Consider the following 21,327-nt stretch of genomic DNA (forward strand, 5'->3'; position numbering starts at 1 on the left):
CCTCCTGCCTCAGCCTCCTGAGTGCTGGGATTACAGGCGTGAGCCACCATGTCCGGCTTTAAAAATCTATGATTCTTCACCCTTCTTCTCTTATACCTCTTCTGATTGATATTCTTCTATTTCAAAGTTAGTCCCTCAAGATCTTTGTTCTTTATCCCAACCTTGCTTCACTTATGTTTTCAATCTGTCGTTTATTAATGTGTTCTTTCTGTCAAGAATTACCATCAAATCCTGAAGGGAGAAACAAATCCTCCCTTAACCCAGCTCCCCTCCAACTTGTTTAACTTTTGCCACTACATTTCTCAAGAGTAATTTCACTCTGCTTTTATCACCATATTCTCAGTGTTATCCTCACCATCCGTTTATTACTCTCCTCCTTTCTGTTGAAATTTTTTTTTGTGAGTCACAGGTGACCATATTGCTGGACTGGTCTCAATATACACTCTGTTTGGTATTTACCATTGTTGTGTACTTCATCATCCTTAAAACTTTCTTTTTCTTTTTGGCTTCTGTGTTGCTCTGTGGTCCTGGTCTTATAATCTCTCACACGCTCTCCTTCTTTAGTTCTCGTTTGTCCATTTTATCCTCCTCACCCCCATGTTTTCTCTTATGCAGTTGCTTCTCAAATTCACACTTCCAATACTGATTTGGCTCCTAATTTTGTTTCACAAACATCTGTTATAAATCTGCTCCCAAATATATCCCCATCATCTTAACCCCCAACATGTATTAAATTTCTTTGCTTATTAAACTATGCTCTCTGAATTTTCCTATTCTGAATTGTCTCCAGCGTATCATCATTCTCCCTTCCCTCTGGCTTGAAACCTTGTAGTACTCCTGGCCTCATTTCTCTTCTTCCATATCTAGGGATGTACCATTTTCTTTCTATTCTCATTGCCAACACATTACTGCATAATATTTTAAAGATGTTACAGCTCCTACCATGCTCACCTCAAATATCACAGTAGTCTCTGAATTATCCTTGGCCTCTGTTTTTTAATTGCTGTCATTCAACTTTCCAAATTAATTGTAAAAGCATGCTAAAAATAGTATAAGCCAATCCTCATAAAATCTTCAGCAGTTCCTCGTCTTAGGAGGATATCTGGATTCCTTTACAGATTCATGAAGCCAACTTTTTAAACAGTCCTTAAATATTGCCAAGCACATTTCTTGGTCTTTGACAATTTGTCTTCAACAATCATTATTATTTTAATGTACTCATCCTTATATGTCAGGCCTGCTTTTCAGTATCTCCTTGAAGCTTTCTCTACATTATTTCAGAGCTCCAGATTTGATCTTGAATGCTCTTTTAACTGTATTATTCACTTTGCAGTTTGTGCTTCCTCGTAATACTGTTGTATGTGTGTGTGTATATGCCTATGTATATTTACATGTATAACAAATGCACATATATATTATGTATAAACATATAATTCATGGATATTTGTGGATATACATATGTATTCTCTGTCTCTCTGTTAAGATGAATAATTTGGAAATCAATCTAGTGCCTTCACAGTAGGCATTTGATAAGGACTTGATATTGGTGAGTCAGAAAATGGTGTTCTCAAACAATGATGGAACTCACAGGATCACACTCAACCAAGAGTTTGGTGGATAGTGCAGACTGTAAATTATACAGATTGTGATCAAGGGATAAGGGAAGATTAGTTAAGGATGCTCCTTTCTTAGAATTATTAGTTCAGTGTCCTGCTCCTTTCTCACACATTGCGTCATTTGTCTGGGGACCCTAGATAGCAAATAGTTACAGGGAAGTGTCACAGCTGTGGGCTTAGCAGGACATAGCCATGCTTAAGTCTGTCCTTTGACCCTGTGCCCATCTCTAACTCCCAATTTCTTTCTTCCTCTCGCTAGTCAAAGCTCTTGAAAAGAACAGCCTACAACTTGCTTCTCTAATTCTTTTCTTTGCATTTTACTCCTTAATATAGTGTAGTCTGTCATTTGCTGTCACCATTGCTCTGAAATGGCTTTTAACCACAGTCACTCTAGCTTGCTATTTGCTAATTTCAGTGGATACGTTTTAGTTCTTACCTACCTAGATTTGCTATAGCTTCTGACACAGTTTTCTTCTTGAAACCTGCTCCTTTTTTTTATTGTCATGCCCTAGTCCTGATTTTCCTTCCACTTTCTGTCCCTCTTACCACTCCTCTTTTGCACTTCAGTGTACTACTTCCACTAGATTTTCTTTGTGTTTTTGTTGTTCCAGTACTGAAGACCAAACCCAGGGCTTCACACATACTAGACAGGTGCTGGGCTATTGAGCTATATCTCCAACCCTCCCCTAGATTTTTAAATGTGCTGTTTGCCAGGATCCTTAAGCCCTGTTTTTCTTTTAATCTCTTTGCTTCCCTTGTTGGTGTGGGGTTTGGAGATGATGTATATCAAGGCTCCTGTTACATGGGAGCTCATTTTACTGGTAACGTTATTATCTTCATCATAGCTTGGAATTCATCCCCTCCTTTCCGTTTCTACTCCCTGCTGTGGCTCAAGCTTTTATATTTTGTTTGGATTCTAGTTGGTATCTCTATTTATAATCCATTTTTAATAATTCTTTTAGTGATCCTTGTAAAATTTCGATTTGACGTGCTCCTCGGTAGCTCTTCATTACCTTTATTTACTCATCCTATCTTTGGAACACTGCAATCACAGTTTCCAAGAAGGTAGGGACTTTTGACTCTGTTACAGGCGCTAAAGATACATCATGATTAGAATAAGCAAAAGCCCTGTTCTGTGGAATTTACCTTTATACCAATTAACCATTATACAATTTACCAATATACAATTAACATTATAACTATACTGTATAGTAGTTATGTTTGTTATATAGTAATTTTATTTTTATTGTGCAAATATGTATTATATAATAATATTTAGTAAACATTATAACTACATTGCGTAGAAGGTGAGAAGCGCCATGGTGAAAAGCGAAGCATAGCGAACATTATCCATAAGGCAAGGTGGGTGTATTGCAGTTTAAATGGAGTAATCAGGATAAGTCTAGTTGAGAAGGTGATATTTGAGCAAAGACTTGGAGGTGAAGGAGTGACCTATGCAGATGATTTGAAGGGGAAAAAGGTAATCCAGGTAGAAGTCTGCTCTTTGTGGTGTGTCTGAGCAATGGCTAGGAGGCCAGTGTGATTAGCAGTGTGAGTGAGGGGGAAGGAGTGGGATTGCCTTCAAGATAAAATTCCGCATGTCTTTAGGTGTCATGACTGTGCTTCTGAAGTCAGGCAACCTCGTTTATGCACCGGACCATTCCAACCAACAGTGGGAATTCTTTTTTTTCCCCCTTTTTTCTTTATTGGTACATTTTAAGTATACAACACAGTTAACGTTCATCATAGGGATCTTGTACATGATATATCTTGGTTCTTATGTTTTCCCCATTCCCCTGCCCTCCCTTCACCCCCCCACCCTTCCCTATTTACAGAGACTTTATTTCCATTTTTTTCTTTTCTCTTATTTTTTCTTTTCCCTTCTTAGCTTTCCCCACCCCTCCCACTTCCCCTTGACCTTTAGACATTTTTTCCTATTACACAATATCAATTATACATTTTGATCCTTATTTACATTTTGAGCTTCTCACACCAGATGAACTATTTGGTATTTACACATTTGTCCTATTAATTTCACTTAAGAGTATGTCCTCGATGTGCATCCACTTAGCAATAAATGTGTCTAGTTGCTCATGCCTTATGGCTGAATGGTACTCTATTTTTTAGAAGAACCACATCTTTTTTATCCAGTCTCTAGTCGATGGGCAATTAGGCTGTTTCCAAGTTTTAGCTGTTATGAACTGTGCTGTTATAAACATGGGTGAGCATATATCACTGTGGTGTGATTCTTTTAATTCTTTTGGGAAGATACCCTGCAGGGGAAGAGCTGGGTCAAATGGGACCCAGCTGATCCTAGTTGTTTGAGGTATCTCCATATTGATTTCCACAATACTGGGAATTCTTAATGACATGGGATTGTGCCTTATTTCTGTATCCCTAATGAAAGGCACAATGGTTTAATGTTTGGTGGTGACTAAATGCCTGAGTTTCGTGTTTCATGTCTGAGAAACTGATCATAATGACTGGGCAAATGACCAGAGGAATTTGTTGCTTATTTCAAATAGGTCATTTTTGCCTTCAGACTTTTTAAAAAAGGATCTGATTCCTAAAACACAGAATCTTTCATGCCATCTAGTGGAAGTAGCTACAATAAAACTACACTAATAAAGCTTGGACTGTGTTTCTGTTCTCTTTTAAAATTTGAATTGAGACAGAGAAAGAAGGGCTTGCATAGGCTCCAGGACACAGTACACAGTGGGAGTTTTGATTTTCATCTAGAAATTCACTGTACCCTGAGGTGATTCTAATTGTGAGCTCTAACAAGTGTAAATAGATCCTTGTAACTGCTATTTTGTGATAAATAAGTAACTTCTCAATGAACAACTGAAAATGAAATAATGTATGCTTTGGAGCTATCCTTGTGTATCTGCCTTTAGGTCAGACAGACTGCTACTGACCTAAAAGACATCATCAGTTCCACTACTTTATGATGTAAGTGCCTTCTAGAAAAAGAATCTTCATTATTTGCTCTTTCACCTCTTCTTGTGTGACACTCATTGTCTGACAAATTGTCTGCCCTGATCCCCAAACATTCAATAGCTGATGTAGTGAGGAAGTGGCAATCTCAGTTGGTTTAGTATAAACATGGGTGATTTTTAAAACTTTATTTTATTTGTTTATTTTTTTGGTACCAAGGATCGAACTCAGGACCTTGCACTTATGAGGCAGGTGGTGAAACCACTGAGCTTAATCCCCAGCCCATAAATTATTTATATTTTATTGCATACACTATGCATTTCTTTCTGTGAACTTCCTTTTCTTTATCACATAATACTGCTCATTGTTAACTTTTTTGAAATTTTTTTTAAAAAATCACTGGTACACAATATTTTATTTTTAAAATGTATATAAATGTTTTATGATTGTATTATTTTTACGTAAATATACCTTCCATATAACACATGCATAACCAAGATGGTTACAATATAAAGGCTCTAGTATATTTAAAGATTAGATTTTCTGCTGTGTATTGTGAATATGCCTGTAGTTAAACTTAGAAAGTGGTTGTGGCCTGCTCATGCTGTTATGTTAAAGAATCAGTCATAAAAGTTATATTTTGTGTTGTTGGTAATATTACATTATAATTTATCACGCACTAATTTTTCCTCTTAGTATTCATTTATTGTATTTCATAAACATGTCATCTTTCAAGATTAATTATGAAAATTTTGATGTAAAAGAGACCTTTTATCTGGAATATGTTGGCCTCTGATATCTTCATGGCTTGTTCTCTGCTAGAATAGTAAGTCAGGGAGGAAATGAGCTATTATCTGCTGAATTCTTCCTATCTTTAGTCGGGTTTTGCTTTTAGATCCAGGCACTCATGACCCCCAACCCTGGGCCCTTTTCTTTTGAAGGAAAGTCTCCCAACTTTTCTCCAGCAAAATCCCTTCCAAAAGTGAAGAAATTCCCACAATAATCTTTCCTTATTCTATCCCCCCTTAACACACTCCAGACTAGTTTCCAGCTACCTGGGACCCCAAAACTTTCTGAAAAATAGCCAAAATCCTGCTTCCAGGACTCATTCAACCCCCCTGCCCCAGTAGATTGCAGAATAAGTGCATACGCAGCTTGACCTCAGGACAGCGGTTGAGGGTGGTGGAACTTGATCAGGTCTTTTGGGGTATCCACATACACGTATGTGAGGACCTTAACCCTAACCCTAAGGAGATGGAAAATTGGCCAGAGACTTCTGTCCATATGTTTCCGACCCTCAAATGTTGGGGGTCGGTCTGCCTTCCCCACATATTTAATGTCATTTAAATCAACACTGAGGACCTATATTGTGCCAGACACTGTGCTCAATATTTTCAAGTATATTATCTCATTTAAACATTATCCTTACATAAAGAAGGCTCAGAAGAGCCTTACTCCACCACACACAACTAATAAGCTAAATACATAATCCGTATCCTCAGGAAGTAAGTGTCATACATGTACATATAAATGTGTGTGTGTGTATGTGTGTGTGTGTGTGTGTGTGTGTGTGTGTGTGTGTGGTTAGCCCTTTTATATGTGGATTTGTGGATTCAACCAATTGTGTGTTGAAAATCATTTATACTGAATAGGTACATATTTTTTCTTGTTATTATTCCTAAACAATATAGCATAACAATTATTTACATTGTATCAGGTATTATAAATGATCTGGAGGTGATTTAAGCCATATAGGAAGATATGTATAGGTTCTATGCAAATACTGTACTACCATATACAAGGGACCTGGGCATGTACAGATTTTGATATCTGTAGGAATCCTAGAGCTAATAATCTCCTGTGATACCAAAAGACAACTGGATGTCTATGTGGAAATTATACATACATATATATATATATATATATATATATGTATAATGCATATACCTACATGCATATGTATACACACAGTTTTAAAAAAATGATCAAGGAAATAATGTGCTTTATAAAAATATGCAAATGATTTCAGAGGGTAAATAGTAAATCTCTCATGCCAGGTCCCATGTTAAAAACAACTAGGCAGCAACTTTTTTTTTTGGTACCAGGGATCGAACTCAGAACCTTGCACTTGCGAGGCAGGCACCAGAACCACTAAGCTAAATCTCTGGCCCAGAAACTTTTTGTTAAAAATACTCCTACCTATGCATTTTAAAATTTATCATGAAATAGCCTTAAACTTTTTTGTGGGGATGGGGGTGAGCTTTAGCTATGCGGTATAAACAAGCATAGCAAAACATATAATAAGCCCCCACATGCCTATCACTCAGCTTCACCAGATAATAGTATTCTGTCACTCTAGTTTAGTGTAGTTCCCCAGCTTTTATAATGTCTTTTTTCTTTACAGGTGCATTTTAAAGCAAATTCTAGATATCATGTCATTGTATTTGATAAAGTATTAATATTGACACCTATTTGTAAAGGTTTAAATGTAAAGATGGAAATATTTTGAATTTTCCATGAAGACTTAACAAATATCAGATACCAATTTTACTTGAGTTTTAGAATCTTCTTCTTCATTTCAAAAAGGATTCAGGTAGGAGGTAGGCGTTTAATAATGACTTTTGTAACAATAAATACAATTTACATGTTGCATATATGTACATGTTCTATCATGCCAGTCATATCATGCCATATTCTTTGCAGGATATTGTGAGATCACATCTTTTTATTTTACACTCAGACCACTTTCTATTTTTTCCTTTTTATTTTTTTTTTTGGAAGAGCTGTTGAAAATGGCAAGCAAATAAATGCCTTTTTTCCTTCACTTCTCTGAGATAAAACCTGAAAATGGCTATAAAATGGGAGGATATGATTTAATATAATGCCTTTTCTAATTCAAATGACAGCTAGTTTTTCTGAGCAAAAGTGCGCCTCATCTTGGTAATAGCATTCAAAGCATGAGTAGATTATAATATATCATGGCATATAGAGAAGTCTGTGCATTAGTTCCAGGAATGTTGCTAAGAAATATAAATAACCAATATTCCTAGTTGCAAGAAAGCATAAATAATCCCCACTCCAGGCAAAGCCTAGTTATGAATTTTTAAATTGATGATTTTTTTCTTAAATACCTGTTTTCTAGGTAGCACTTAAATCTATACTGCATATAAATACATTTTCAGTGATGTGCACAGTGCACAGGGCCTGAAAGCTCTTTCTCAGACTATTAATGTATAGTACATGATGATGATGATGTTTTCAGGGCATTTGGTGTGATGAAACCTTTTTATTCATCAGCATTCCATGCTGCTCGGTTAGGCAGAGTCTTGTAGAGAACGTGTTTGGAGTGATGCTGTCTGGAGCACTGCACTGAGGAGGTGGGGTACAGGGACAGTGAAGAGCCAAGAGGCACAACCTCGGTGGAAAGGTGTAGAGACTTATTTGGTGAGTAACTTTTCAGAAAAAAGGCAACCAGTGTTGCGTGGAGCAGTGCTGTTAGAGCCTATGAGGTAGGAAGAGTGGGGGAGAGGTCAAGTCCCTCCTAAGCCACCTTGCACATGCCTACTGCTGCAGACCTGTGCTGTCCCATACAAGAGCCATTAGCCACATGTAACATTTGAGCATTTTAAATGTCCAAGTTAAGGTAATGCTTTAAGTGTAAAATGCTGGTTTTCAAAGATGTATTGTGGAGGAATAAAAGGATGTAAAATATTTCATTGTTCTGGTTTAGATCTGAGATCTCTCCTCAAAGCCTCTTGTGGTGATATAGCTGACTTGTTAGCCCGGTCAAAGGAGACTGATCAGGTATAACCTGGAGAAGTACAGCACCTCTCTGGCTCTTTCCTCCTTGCCTCTGTGACTTTACTCCTTGTACTGTGACTTGAGTAGCTTTCCTCAATTATGCCCTTCTGCCATACTGTTTCTGCCTTGGAGCTGCTGGACATGGACTGTAACCAGAGGCCAAAATAAACCACTTCTCCTTTAAGTTGTGGGTGTCAGGTATTGTATCTTAGGGACAAGAAAGTGAGGAAGACCATCATTAATATTTATACTGAGTGTATATGCAAATGATAATATAATAACTTATTTTTATAAGTTTTAAATATAAATGTTATCTTTTAGAGCAATTTTGGATCACAGCAATACTGAGCAGAAAGTGTACACTTCTCATGTACCTCTTCTTACCAAATAGGTATAGCCTCCCCACCATCAATACCTTGTACCAAGGTAGTGCATTATAGTTATTGAATCAAAATTAACATATTATCACTCAGATTTCATAGTTTTCATTAGCATTCACACTCAATATTGTATGTTCTATGAGTTTTTTTTTTTCATTTGTTTGTTTGTTTTTCCCAGTACTGGGAATTGAACTCAGGACCTCGTGCTTGCAAGGCAGGCATGGTGCCACTGAGCTAAATCCCTGGCCTTGTTCTATGAGTTTTGACACATGTATGACATATATCAACAATTATAGTACTATACAAAATACATTCACTGCCTAAAAATCCTTTGTGCTGCACCTCCTTACTCATTTGTCCCTCCTTTCACACTGCTGGCAACTACTGATCTTTTTAACTGTCTCTGTAGATTTCCCTTTTCCTGGAAAGTTGTGTAGTTGGAATCATATAGTATGTGGACTTTTCAGATTGCCTTTTTTCACTTGGTAATATACATTCAAGTTTCCATTATGTAATTTCTGGCTTGATGTCATTTCTTTTTAGTTCTGAATAATACTTCATTTATGGATATACTACAGCTTATTTATCCAATCATATTTGCTTAGTGAGAAGTAGCCAGACCCCCTTGGGCCTTGGCTGCAGCTGCCTGTCAGTGTCTGGACGTCTGAATACTGAAATGAATCTTGGAAAACCAATTCCTTAGCAGACCCTTCTTGAGCAGGGTTTTCTCTAGGGATTCTCTAGGGTTTCTCTTCTCAAATGAAAGCTTGACACTTTTGTACCCTATGGTGGGTAGGGTCTTGCTGATTCCTGAGATGCCTAGAGTCATCTTCCTTTTTATGACTGCACAAAGTACTTGGTTTATTTTTAACAATGATAATCTCTTCAGTGACCATACTTCCATTGGCCTCAATTTTTCACATGTTCTTTCTGGGCCAAAATTTCAGTTTTTCAAGTTTTTTTTTTTTTGCTTTGCTTTTTACTCCTGGTTCTCACCATAAAGCTGTCTAAAAGAAGCAAGCAGTACCAATACCTAGAATGTTGGGCTGTTTTGAAATTTCATTTGCTAGATCAGTTAGTCCATCACCTTAGTTTCAGTCTCTTGGCAAAGTCTCAGGACCTGGGCAAAATGTAGATAGATTTTCTGCCAGAGTGTAACACATAAGGCCTTTAGTCCAACTTCCCATAATCTTTTCCCCAGCTGAAACCTCCTGAATCTGGCCTTTAGTGTCTGCATTCCTGTCAGCATTGGCTCAGCTTACAGCTTTCTAAGGCTTCTCTAGCTCACATTTCCAAACTTTCCAAATGCTGACTTCAAATGAATTCTAAAGGGTTCTAAACTATATCACCATGAATAATCATGGCAGGGGCTCCATTCCAAGTACCAATTTTCTGTGTTAGTTAACTTTCCTATTCCTGGCATATACCATTTAAAGAAGGAGAGGTTTGATTTATCTCATGGTTTCAGGGGATTCAGAATGTGGTTGGTAGGCTCCAAGTTGGGAACATCATGGTGAAAGTATGTGGCAGAGTAAAGGTGATTACCTCATGGCCAGGAAGCAGAGCGCTTGGGGGGGCAGCGCAGAGAGGAGCAATTGAGGGACCAGATGTAGACCCCCAGGTCACATCTCCATGACCCACCCAGACACACCCAGAAGCGTTTTTTCCACCAACCCCTAAGGCAGATCACGGAGCCAATTGAGTTGACACTCCACCCTAACCACCACAGTTGCTAAGATGAGCTTGCACGTTTTTTGATCCTCCTGCCTCAGCCTCTCACAGTGCTGGGATTACAAACATGTGCTACCATGCCTGGCTCACTGTATTTTTTTAAATGTGATTAATAGAATAAAATTACATATTTGCTTAATGAATTTCTATTGAACAGCTCTGCTCTAGACCTTGGAAAAACAGTGTTATCAATAGAGCTTATCTTTAAAACAACCTTTCCATTCCAACACCTAACCAAATTTTATTGCCAAAAGCAAGGAGCTCTTCTCTAGAGTTTACCTGCTTTGGCTTGTGACCTCTGCTGGCCAATACTACTTGGAATTGCCATGCTTCTCTACCCCTGGCCCCCACCTCCCAACTGAGACATAAGTCATTTGATTTGTTTTGTCCAGATTGGGTGACAGTTCACTACTTCAGTCTTTTATCACAGTACTGTGTTCTCTGGAACAAATAAAAAATGTTCCCAGGTAGCTTTATTGCAATAAAAAGTTTTACTTAGAAGAGATGAAACAGCATTACAAGTTAAAAACTTTTTTGGTAGGATACTTAGAGTTTATCTGACTTTGCATTTATATGAGCAAATAATATATTAATAATGTTTCTGAAAATTAATTGGAGTAGGAATTCATACATTTATAATCTGACTTATTCCTCTTTTATGTTAGATCTCTTTGTCTTATACATTCTTAATGGGAGCAATAGTGCAAAAAATTGGTTCTTAACATGGGAATATTTCCCTTTGAATGTGTGTCTAGTTTATGGCCATATATCACCCTGAACGCACCTCGTCTAAACGTGTGTCCGGTACAAGCCCAGAGATACAGTACATTTGTGAATTAAAGTCTCTGATGGTGGGGGTGAGTCTAGAAATATTCCTTGAGGGTTTGTCATGAAAGGTTGTAAACACCTATTTAGGTATAGTGGCCATTTCTAGAGTATGTGCAAAACAATTGAACTTTAAAATTTAGATCAGTTACTCTTCAAAGTTTCCCAAGGAGGTAAAGGAGTACAGACAAGGATGTAGAAAGGTTTTCTACAGGTTAGGATAGAGGGAACAGCTGGGGAATGGCAAAAATACATCTAACCACTTTACAATTGTTAGCATTTTGCCAAATTCACTCACTTTCTCCTCTTCTTCCCCTTCTCTTTCCCTCTCTTTCTTTCTCCCTCCCACCCCTTCTCTCTCTCTCTCTCTGTCTCTCTCTCTCTCTCTCCTTCCTCCTGTCTCATTTTCCTTCTCTCCTTCTTTTTCTTCACTTCCTTTCTTGTTCCTCTCCCTCTCTCCCTTTATTCCTTCTTTTTCTTTCCCTCTTTCCCTCTCTCTTTCTCCCCCTGAATGTGTTTAGTACCTGTATATGTATTGTCTTTGTGAAGAATATATGGATGCTCATTGCATTATTTTTTCAAATGTTTTCTAAGTGTGAAAAATTTCAAAATAAAATGTAGGGCAAAAGACCATCCATCATTCTTCTCCACACCCTATTTCTACTCACCTGTAGTTACTCTGGGCCCCTACTGAATCTAACCTTTTGCATTATTGACCTTCTTCATGGAACCTATCTTGTCTTGCCCTTCAAACACAGAAGGGTAACTCACAGAAGTCCTTTAGTTTCACTTCCTTAGGAAGTCTTCTACCACACAACACACACATGTCTGGGCTAAAACTCTCAAATACATTCCCTTTATTGTAATTATCCTCATCATTGCTCTTGTCATATAATGTTATGCCTGACTATTAAACTTGTCTGTCTTCATTAGACTATGATTTTTTTCCTACAGATTTTATTACCCTGCAACATAATGCTTTACCAAGAACTATGATGTCCTTCACATACACTAATCCACTCAATCTGGCAATGACGATAGAGAACACTTCATCAATCTACTCTTGAAAGTGAAGAAACTTCCAACAGAGACCAAGCAACTTGCCTGAATTCATCAGCTAGTCATTGAAATACAAATAGAATCTAGATCAATGAAGCTATATTTCTACACTCGTGCTCCTTGACTCATGAGGGGCTATGGCCCAATAAACTCATCCTAAGTTGACAATATTCAAAGTGGATATGCCTTTGATGTACCTAACCTACTGACCTTCCTGCCTCAGCAGCTCAGCACACCACTTCGGAGAATCCAGGTGAGTGGCTTTCTAATTGTTTGACCTCATTGACCCCTGGGTTTGACCCTGACAATCTGGAAGTCTGGGATTACATCTTGTTAAGTGTCTTCTCATTTTTCTTTTTAGTTTAATTCCTACGTTGATGCTTGTAAATTGCTTATGGCAGGTAGCTTTATTGTTAGTATTGACAACCCTTAGAAAATGATTACTTCTCAGAGATGTCTTCCACATATAGCTGGCTTTTGGATTTTGAATCTGTTGCAAGACCCCACCTCTTCAATTTATTGGGAACGAGAAATTGGTGCCTATTTGGCCTAGTCTCTGGTTCTTTGGCACTGGCTGCTTACAGTATTGTTGATGATCCTTAGGCAATCTCAGTCTTGCCACACCAGGAAGAACAACTAATTAGAACAATTATGTCACCTTGGCTAAAATAGTACAATCAATAACATATCATTAAACACAGCCTAGAAAATGACAAACTGTGGTAACTATTAATTAGCTATGTTTAACCATGCTAACTAGATTTGTGATTGTATAACAAAATCTAAAACCAGAGAATTGTACACATTAGATTTGTCTTCAATATGGTGATTTTTACCCTCAAGAGAGACAATTTAAAAGGGGTTAGGGGGAAAAGTAGAGAAATAGAAGAAGAGGGAGAGATTAGAAGCAAGGCGGATGGAGGATGGAGGATGAAGGAAGATTGTGCAAGTTTTGGGGAAGTGGTGAAGATAGGAGGTAAAAAGAGAAGAAAGAAAGCAAAACAAGAACAGAACAGCAACAATAACAAAAACTAGAGACAGTGTTCACACATATAAAAACTAGAACAATCAAGAATAAAAAGAAAAGAAAAGAAGAAAAGATGACTTCAGGGCGTGTCTCTGCTGTCACTGGTAGACAGATTGGGCAGAGCCCAGATCCATGTTGATTAATCCCAGCAGACCAGCAGTAGATTTATGGTGGGGTAGTGAATGATCCTAGAAAGCCTGTACCTTTAGCTTCAGCCTGAATTTGAAGCTGGTTTTTGGCCGTGAGGCTGGAGCCTGATTTGTTTAGCTTGCCAAAGTTTGAGCTTGGTTTCTTGACCTCCGCTGATTTGTAGTCCCTGGTACTAGGAGCCACTAGATAGGCCATTCTGTAGCTGCTTTAAATTCTGAACTCAGTTGGCCCCTCTCCAAGATGGCAACTGGCCAATCATCCTCTCCTGGGAGGCATCTGAAGCTGAAGGATTCACCAGCCACTACGATCTGCTCTGTTCCACTGGTGCATTTCTCTGTGGAGGCCTTTGGGGTCACCAGTAGTAACCATGCTTCTGTAGGTTTCAGCTGCCCCTCCCACATTCTAAGCCAGGACTCAGGGAGGAAATATCTCTTGCCACCTCCTTCTTCTGTGTTGAGGTCCCTCTGTTCACTCTCCCAGTAGGCTCAAATTGTCACTTCAGATCCTTGCTATGTCCCAGGGACCCAATTTCCGTCTTTTTCTCTCTCTTTTTGTGACTGTGTTCTAGCATCTGGACACCAAATCTCAGAGAGGCTGTTTCTCTGCTATTCACCACTCCGTCATCTTCCTTGAAATCCCCTGGACTGTGAATTCTTTAGAGGCAAGGACTATGACTTACTCATTTCCTGTGATCTGTAGCCACTCTGGGCTTTCTCATGATGTTTATTATATAAAGCAATAATTACTTTTTCTATGAGGTACATAGTTGTTTTATATAATTCCATTCAAAAGGAAAACCTTTAAAAAAGAAAAAAAAACAACACCTTGATGTTTTATTTGACTTGTAGTGTTTTACTACTGATAACAGTATTTATTTCAAATTAGACTTTCATAAAATATTAAAAATAGTGTCCAGATCCCTATTATTACCCTTGTAAAAGTCTTCATGAAATCTCCCTGACTCTCCCAAGGAAAAATTTTTGGTTGTTTCTCTCAGCTCCAGCAGAGCCCTGTTTCTGCCTGTATATTATAGCACTCTACCAGGATGCATGGTGGTATGGAGGAAAAGGTGGAGTAGAAAGGCTACAAAGATAAAAAGAATTGTTTTTTAAGATTTTGGAGTTTAGTGATATAGCCTCATGATCAATAATGATAGTTTTCCCCCATATTTGTATCTATTTTTGTAGTTTACAATACAATTTCACATCTTTTAATTCTCACAAAGGCCCTGTGAAGTAGTCAACTTTCTCTCTCTGTGACAAAAATATCTGGGACAATTAAGGAGGAAAGTTACTTTGGTTCACATTTATGGAGTGTATTAGTCAGCTTTCCCTTCAATGGGACAAAATACCTGACATCCATAACTTAAAGGAGGAAAGGTTTGATTTAGCTCAGGGTTTTGGGAAATTTAGTTTTGGTTGCCTGGCTTCAAGGTAGAAAAGGCATGGTAGAGGAAAGCTACTTAATGCATGGCAATCAGAAAACAGAGAGAGAGCAGTAAGGGAGGAGCCAGAGGCAAGTCCATGGTCATTTGGCCCTGTTGATTTGGGCCTCTGCTGGCACAATGTGTAACAGTGGGAGCATGGAGCAGAGGAGGTCTGTTCACTTCCTGGCAGCCAGGAAGCAACAACAGATACAGGAAGGGGTTGAGGGACCCAAATCTCCTTCAAGTACACATGTTTAATGATCTGGCTTCTTTTCTACCTTTAGGGGACATTTAAGATTCAAATCACAACATACCACTTTTTATTTATACATTTGTAGTACATACGATTACATTCATCTTGGGGTGTTGCTACATGTATATGACATATCTTATTTCTTTTTAAAATCCCCTTCCCCTTCTCCATCTCCCTCTTCTTCCATCTCTTGGATCCCTTCATGTACACACACACACACACACACACACACACACACACACACACAGTTGTTTTTGGCACATGTTTGTAGTACATAATTATCATGCTCTTCATATCGACTTGGTACATGTATATAACATATCACAATTTCTTTTTTAAAAAATCTCTTTTCCCTCCCCTTTCTCTGCTTCCTCCATCTCTTAGTTCATTTCCATATGCTAAAGATCTTCAGTGGACCCTTGACTTACAAACTCAATTAGTTCATGAGGGCTGGTTGTAACTCAAGTTGGTGAATTGGAGGCTCAGGCTCCTCTACAGAGCCCTCATAGCCTCTCTCTCCTGTATAATTTTAGGCCACACTTTTTTCCAGGCAGATCTCAGTGTCCTTAAAGAGATATTGTCCCAGGATTTCTCAACCCCACACAGGAAAGGACATTGTAATATTCCTTTCAGAAGTCTTTAAGGGCTGTATCTGTATCTGAGACCATCTGGAAACACAAGTGGCTGGCATTTGGGTTGTAACTCAAGACTTTGAACATAAGTTAAAACTAAAATTCTGGTCGTAACCCTTGTTCATATGTCAACCCAGTCATAACTTGAAGGTTCATTATATCTTGCTATTTCTTATTGTCTATCTTTTATGTTGTTCTTTGTTTGTATTTCGGGTTTCTCATATAAGGGAAACCATGTGACATTTAAACTTGTATGTCTGATTTATTTCATCTAACATTATGGTCTCAGAGTTTATCCATTCTCTACAAATGACTCAACATTTATCCTTTTTTATGGCAGAGTAGTACTTCATTGTGTATAAATACCACATTTTTATTATCTGTTCATCTGTTGATGGACAGATAGGCTGCTTCCAAGATTTAGTTATTGTTAACATTCTATTTTAATAATGATGTTGTTGTTCCTGCAGTACTGGGGATTGAACTCAGGGCTTTGGGTGTGCTAGGCAAGCGCTCTGCACTGAGCCAAACCCCCAGTCCAATGATGGTGTTAATACAAACCAGAATGTACAATGAAAGTAAGAGATTCTCTTTTCTCTTTTCTCAGATGTTAGGAATTTCCTCATATCTAGGGTCTAATAATTTGAAATCTATAGCTCGTTACCAAATTCTACAACACCATTCCTTTATAAAATTTTGTAGATACAGGGCCAGGGATTTAGCTCAGTAGTGCTGCTGCCTGCCTCACAAGGTCCTGAGTTCAATCCTCAATCCCCAGTACCAAAAATAATTATGTAGATATAGCCTGGGGTACAACTTTACCTTTCAACAGCAGGAAATACAGTCTTATTACCTCAGATTGAAAATTTCTCGTGAAAAATATGGGAATAGGTCAAAGCAGGTGCTTTTCTAATTTAGTACATCCTTAGGTATAAAACCCTATAGATTTACCCAGGACAAAGGCTAAGATTGCAACTATATAGCATATGTGTGCAATGGATGAAAACTAGAGCATTTACAGATGTAACCATTATTGGAGGGGTAGATTTAGAACTAAATTTTTCAATATGAAATTTTAAATTGTCAGTAATTTTTATTGTGGGGACATATCTAAGTTCCTTTGCACATTATTAACTGAGTAAAATTGAGAAGCACCTGGGGTTTTTTGTTTGTTTGTTTGTTTGTTTGTTATGGTGCTAGGGATTGAATCCAGAGCCTTTTCACTGAGCTACATTCCAAGCCCTTTTTAATTAAAAAAAAAAACATTTTTTGAGACAGTCTTGCTATGTTGCTGAGGCTGGGCTTGAACTTGAAATCCTCCAATCTCAGTCTTCCAGAGTGCTGGGATTATAGGCCTGCAACACTATATCTGGCAAGAATCACCCATTTGTCTTAAAAGATTCTTGCATTATTTGGCCCACTAGTCAAGTAGTTGTTTTGTCTCTCTAGATCCCATCAAGAATATCTCCTTCCCATCTTTGTTCAGGAACAAGACTGATTGGATTAGGCCAACCATCATGCCATATTGACTTGGGAAAAACCAGTTCTTCTATTTTTCAACACTATCACTTTGAACTAGGCCTAAAAGATGCTTGCTTTTTTCCTCCTAAAGCAAATTACTTGTATTCCCACCATGCTTCAAAAGAGTGGTTCTTGGGTCACAAATCAAAATCAACTAGAGGCAGGAAGATTAATTGAGAGGCTAGGGCAATTGTTCACTTGAGTGCTAATGCAAATTTGATCAGAGTCCTGCAACCTCTTCTTTTCACACCTGGCAAGGAGGCGGCTAATTATTCCTTTTTCCTTACTGAGAAAATACAGATCTGAAAGACCCAGGAAGCTCTTGGCAGAATAATAACCTACTAACTTATCTGAGGTTTGAGGGTTCCCTTTTCTAACAAGGCCATTTCCTTAATAGGAGCCCTCCACAGCATTACAGTTACCTATTGTCTCTTCCTGAAAATGTGTTGTTTGTATGGGGAAGACTCACTTTCTGTCGTAATGGGGACAGGGAGACCACACTCTACTGGAACACTTGGCCCTGATGGGTCCAGTGCAGCTGTTTCTGGCCTGGGTGCTATCTCAAGAGTGCAGAGGATTGCCCTGCTCCTTCAAACCAACTTGTAAAATTTCCCTCAGATAAATTCTTTTATGTTTTCATTAAGTAGCACTAGCGATAAATGTGTCTGTGTCCCTTTTGTATGACACTGACCAGCACACAGATGTCTTCAGTTAAAAAGTGAAGGGATTTATTAAGAAGGGAAGAAAAAAACCAAACAAATGAAAAAAAAAAAAAAAGATTGTTTTCTGAGAGCCTTGGGAAAACAGGGATTATAACCTACTCTAGCCCAAAGACAGCCTGGTACTTGGAAATTCAGTTTAATCGCATGAAGCCCAATGGCCCCTCTGTGACTCAGTTGTGCTTCTTTGAAGTCTGGACCCACACTGGTTTTATTTTTCATCTTTTCATGTTGTATGGTCTTTTGTAACATTTAAAATAGTAACCTGTGCTTTGGGGAGGCCATTAGCCAATTCAGTTGCCTTAATAGCAACTACCTGCTGAGCCATTATGCTCTAGGTTTCAAGTGTCCTCTGACCTGGTTTGAATTGATAGCTGTCTGTATGAGACTTTCTGTTGTATCCTAGCCGTTCAAACATTAAACAGCTATTCTTGGTCAAATGGAGGAAAAAAAAAAAACAAATTTGTTCATATCTTTCTTGTTCTAATTCCTAATACTCATTTACTCTGCCCAACATATGTACTTAATCATAGCTACTTTCATCGGTTCCTTTATATATGCATGTATTGTGAACCAAATTAGTCCCCTAAATTTATATGCTGAGTTCCTAGTCCCTAGTATAACTCCAAATATGAATGTATTTGGAATGGGGCCTTTAAAGAGATAATTAAGGTATCAAATGGGTGGGATCCTAATGCAGTTATTTCTGATGTTTTCATAAAGACAAAACAGACATCAGGCCACACTCACACAAAGAAAAGGACTGTGAGGACACACAGAAAAAGATAGATGTTGACGCTATGAAAGCAGGCCTAGCTGATTCCTTGATCTTGAATCTCCAGACTCTAAAACTATGAAAAATAAATTTGTGCCATTTAAGCCACCCATCCTATGGATTTTCATTATGGTAGTCTGCCTTAGTTACTTTTCTTCTTACTGAGACAAAATACCCGACACCCAAAGTTAAAGGAGGAAAGGTCAATTTAGTTCACGGTTTGTAGAGGTCTTAGTTCATAGTTGGCTGACTCCAAAGCAGGGTGGCATGGCAAAGGGATACTGCAGAAGGAGAAATAGTTTGTGGCAGGAAGAAGGCACGAAGGCAGCAAAGCAGAGAAGCAGCAGCAGCAACAAATGACAAACAACAATAGCAACACTCTGTCTGTTGTATTTTATCCAGGCTACTCATCCTTAGGGCCTGTAGTACTCACACCCTTAATTCTAGCATAGCACTGTGAATCAATCCCAGCATCCCATCCTTGATCCTAGCATCTCACCCTGGATCCAACCATTTCTGAAAAGCACCATCTATGACAGCAGGAGTCTTTAGGGGACATCTAGGTACAAGCCATAACACAGCCTTAGCAAATTAATACAGCCAATCAATGTAACACCTGCCTTTTATTAATTGCCTCATTTAATTGTCATAGTAATTGAATGAGGCAGATACTTAGACAGGGACTCCAGTTTAAAATTTTCACACAGCAGCAACTCTGTTCAGAGTATGTTTAAGCCTGATCTCAAAATTAGATATGTGAGATAATCTGGCTTATGGTGAGGTGAGAAAAGGAATTTAAGGGAGCCAGCTATTTTCCTGACATATGTGTATTTTTGTTCAGATTGTGTCTACTTGTGTGTACTCCTTATTCATTACATTAGAGTAGCACAAGATGTGTTCTTAGAGTGAGTTTGGATGAAGCTTGCAGTTTCCCTGCCAGCCTTTGTGAGTCAGAGGAGGCTTGAGTATTATTGGGAACCATCACTGCCCCCTGTAGGGGAGGAGCCATTGTCCTCACAGAAGGCTAAGATCTTCATGAGCAACAAAACTGAAAGCTCTCAAGATATCCTCATACTTAAATACAAATAATAAACATAATAGCCTATTGTTATACAGTGTTTTAAATTTTATATAGTACTGTTATACACTTTTTGTGCTCTTTAAAAATAGTATGGATTGTGATGATAAATTTGGGTTTGAATTCTGGTTAACCTGTTAGCTGTGTGACTGTGAGTGTTACTTAACCTGTTAGGGCTTCTCCTCTGGAAAACAGTGATAAGTGCTGCTACTAGGGAAAATTATATTCACTTTCTACAATAAGGACTGAATGAGAGAAGTAGAGCATGATGTTTGATATAGAGCGGGCATTCAATGTCCTTTCCTTCTATAAAGGTGGTATTTGCATCAGTGAACCTCAGACACCCATAATAGTCACGTGATTATGTAGGTAGTACATTCTCATGTTACACAGTGATTAACTCCAGCCATAGTGCATAGAGGTGGTAATCCCTGTGTTGCTAAAAAGCATTCCCTACCTCCTCACTGAGAATCACATCTAACTGATATGCAAAGTATCTCTGACTCATTTGATATTTTTGTGATACTTTATCCTTCATTCTTATTGCTCTATTCAAACATTTACCTCCATAGAACAATGTATTAAGTTAATGAAAAAGGCAGTTTAGAAATCTCACATGTAGGTAGATATCAGAGAGCATCTTTTTAGTGGTTTGATGTAAATAGTAGAAAGATGGAAAGTACAAAGAATTTAGAGAAGAGTTTATTTGGCCGTAGGGTAAACATTTTTAAAGAGAAAGTGAGAGGAAGTAAACACACAATTGTCATTTTTTTTCTTTTACAAGGTGTAATTCTGGTTTCTTGAGGGGTACTTGCTGCTTTGCACTAGAACCCACTATCTGAATTCCTCTAACCCTGTCATATGTCCAGCCTCATCTACCCTAGATATAAGTTGTGGACTCATCACCTGAGTAATAGATGGGTACCTTAACTATCTCGTTAAAGTCATATTGAGTACTATAAGGTCCAACAATTTTAGCTGTTAAACCCTAAATAGTTCTCTGTCTGATAATATTGGAATAGCCACAAATAGTTTGGTAACTGTGAATATGGAAGCCCAGAGAGAAAGGAAAAAGTTTCAATCTGCCATGAACAGCTCATAGGCTAGATTAATTGTGCATCACTTTTTGCTTGTTCTGGGGAAAGCATACAGGACCATAGCATCCATAGACTTCATAGCTGAAGTAACAATTAGGGTTTTGGGTAAAGGACCTCATAATTGAAAATAATAAAGATTCTTTTAAGGCCAGGCAGTATATTTGCAGTAAAGAAAAAAGATAAAGCTGAAGGTCAAAGTTATGATTTTTTCCAGAGTCAGGCAATAACAACGTGTGGAGTGGCCACATATTTCAGTAGACAAGGACTGCAACAGTGATAGTTACAGACCTCCCTTTTCAG

At 38.1% G+C, this 21,327-nt stretch overlaps 1 long non-coding RNA gene across 8 annotated transcripts in view; it reads left to right on the forward strand.

Moving 5' to 3' along the window:
- LOC104866950 overlaps window positions 1-21,327 on the forward strand; it is a 191,582-nt gene that overhangs the window by 2,004 nt on the left and 168,251 nt on the right. For all 8 annotated transcript variants that reach the window (XR_004515051.1, XR_781618.2, XR_781617.3 and 5 more), the window contains exon 2: window positions 12,245-12,602. This is a non-coding gene — a long non-coding RNA (uncharacterized LOC104866950). The remainder of the gene's footprint in view (window positions 1-12,244; window positions 12,603-21,327) is intronic.

This window comes from Fukomys damarensis, unplaced genomic scaffold, assembly GCF_012274545.1.
Source record: "Fukomys damarensis isolate Sample0158 unplaced genomic scaffold, DMR_v1.0_HiC HiC_scaffold_33, whole genome shotgun sequence".
In the NCBI taxonomy this organism is placed as follows: Eukaryota; Metazoa; Chordata; class Mammalia; order Rodentia; family Bathyergidae; genus Fukomys; species Fukomys damarensis.